This window comes from Octopus bimaculoides, chromosome 2 (assembly GCF_001194135.2).
Source record: "Octopus bimaculoides isolate UCB-OBI-ISO-001 chromosome 2, ASM119413v2, whole genome shotgun sequence".
In the NCBI taxonomy this organism is placed as follows: Eukaryota; Metazoa; Mollusca; class Cephalopoda; order Octopoda; family Octopodidae; genus Octopus; species Octopus bimaculoides.
In genome coordinates, this window is record NC_068982.1 from 29291427 (window position 1) to 29294214 (window position 2788).

The 2788-nt window shown below is 36.4% G+C and overlaps 1 protein-coding gene across 4 annotated transcripts in view; it reads right to left on the bottom strand.

Moving 5' to 3' along the window:
* LOC106876029 (ras-specific guanine nucleotide-releasing factor 2) overlaps positions 1–2788 on the bottom strand; it is a 563899-nt gene that overhangs the window by 119186 nt on the left and 441925 nt on the right. The window lies entirely within an intron of this gene.

The window sequence follows — 2788 nt, forward strand, 5'->3', positions numbered from 1 at the left end:
ATACATATATATATATATATATCCAAAATTTTAAATTTAAAAGAGAGTTTTGACGCTAATATCCATTATTATTGAAATTTATTCCTATGTCAACATTTCTGTATAAGGCTATTTTTACTGTCAAATTCAAGTCAAACATATAAATTGCCTTACACATCTTCAGGTAAAAAAGGCTAAGAACAAAAGGTAAACACCAAAACATCGTCTCTAAGGACTTATTTGCCCCCCCCCCCATCACCGTAACTTAGCAGTTCGGCCAAAGAGACCGATAGAATAGTTACTAAGCTTAAAAAAAATTAGTCCTGGGTCAGTTTCTTCGACTAAAACCCTTCAAGGCAGTGCTCCAGCTTGGCCACTGTCAAATGACTGAAACAGGTAAGAGAATAAAAGTCAAAGAATGTCTCTGAACCTTAGGTTCATGGCAGTATTTCTCATTAGGATCAGTCGTGGTTTTCTCAGCAGAAGTAGCAAGTTGCATTCATGTTGATACATATTCAAATTCAACAGACTTCCATGATACACACTATTTAATCATCATCATCATCATCATCATCGTCATCATTTAACTCCATTATCCATGCTGGCATGGGTTGGACGGTTTGACTGGGCTGTCACACTGGAAGGCTGCGCCAGGCTCCAGTCTGATTTGCATGGTTTTCTGTAGCTGGATACCCTTCCTAATGCCAACCACTCCGAGAGTGTAATGGGTGCTTTTACATACCATCAGCATGGGTGCCATTTACGTTACACTAGTATCTGCCACGACTGCAATTTTGCTTGGCTTGATGGGTCTTCTTCTCAAGCATGACATAATGCCAAAGGTCTTGGTCATTGCCTCCGTGAGGCCCAACACTTGAAAGGAACTCAGCCACTTTGCTTCCGTGAGGCCCAACACTCAAAAGGAACTCAGCCACTTTGCCTCCAAGAGGCCTAATGCTCGAAAGGAACTCAGCCACACTTTTATATGTTTTCTAGACTCAGTAAAGGACATCTCAAAATAATCATATTTGTATCATGTTTTAGTAAATGCTAATCATTTGTCAAAAAGCAAGTGATGTTCTTAATTTTTGGTTTAACCTTGTAGTATTTAGATCACTTTGTAAAATGTCATGCTTATTTATTAACATCATTTTGAATCAAATATTGAATCATCTTGTAGCTTTGAAATTTTAGTGATATGATTGTTCATTTTTAGAATGACATTGTAAGATAGGTGTGAGAGGTTGGATCTTGTCAGCTTGAATGACATAGGTATAATGTTCTGGGCTGGATATGACCAATTTAAATGCTAAAGAGTTTAAACTTTCATTTGACATAACTATCAGTGTGTTATATAAGTAACATCTTGTGTTAATATGCACCCCAATTTCAGTAGCGCATATTCAGAAAGAAAAAGGTTTTAGTGCATTGAAGCATGTAATAGAGACCTGACTTTGCATATAGAACCCGGGGTGATTTTTTTGTAATGACTTTTGGGGGCAAAAAGTGTTTTATATGCCATCAAATATGATAATTGTTAGATTAGGTGAAGCTCATTATTCAATATTTAGGCAAAAAATATTGTTCCTAAATTCATTGCTTGTAACAATATTACTTCATTTAAACATTTTTTTTTTTATTTGGTAACATTGAGGAAAATGGTATTCACTCCTAACTTACAATAAGACCGAGTCAAATCTTAGTAGAATTTATATAATGGAACATAAAACCTACAAACAGTTCACATCTGCTTGGCTGATGAGTTTAAGTCTTGTAATAAATACATATAAATGAAAATTTGCTTTATCAATCATTATTTTCTTATAGTTCATTTATAAGTCACACAAAGGAAAAGAAATGATACATTTGAAAATACACCAAATAATTATATTCCCTTCATATTTTTACCCTTTGTAGCTTGTAGCATTGTGCTGATGTTGCAGTTTATTTTGGCAAATTTGTGGAAGCTTTTACTGATGGAAACCTTTACTATCCCACAGTTTTATCTCAAGAGTTTGTTTTTATTTTAACTTGAAACTAAACATTTTAGGGTTTTCCATATCTTTTAAAATCTAGGTAGGGTGCAAGGTAAATGTTTGCTTCTCAACCAAATGGCTCTGGGTTCAGTCTCACTGTGTGACACCTTGGGAAGGGGTCTTCTACTATAGCCTCAGGCTGAGTGGATTTTGGTAAACAGAAACTCAAGTAAGCCCATTAAATATTTACAGTAATCCCTCGTCTATCGTAGGTGTTACGTTCCAAGACCCCCTGCAATAGGTGAAAATCTAATCCTTGCTTCCACACTTGAAACTTCTCTAGTTCTGATAGTGACTCAGCAATAAGAGCAATCATCAGCATCGAGGAGCTCCCAGGAACATCGTGTCTTGAATTCCTCTGTTATTGCTAGGAGGACTATGATAAATAGGAGGGGGCTGAGGACTGAACCTTGGTGGAACCCTATCTCTACTCAAAATTCTTCACTGTACTCATTGCCAACCCTCACCTTACTGACAGCGTCCCTGTACATGACTTGCACAGCTCTCACTAACTATTCATCTATCCCTAGTTTCCTCATTGACCACCAGGTAAGGGATCGAGGGACCCTGTCGAAGGCTTTCTCCATGTCAACAAAAGCCAGGTACAGGAGTTTATCTTTGGTTAGGTATTTCTCCTGCAGCTGTCTTACCAGAAATATAACATCAGTGGTGTTTTTCCCAAGCACAAACCCAAACTGCATCTCATCTAGACTGATTTATGATTTACTGACAATATATATATATATATATATATATATATATATATATATATA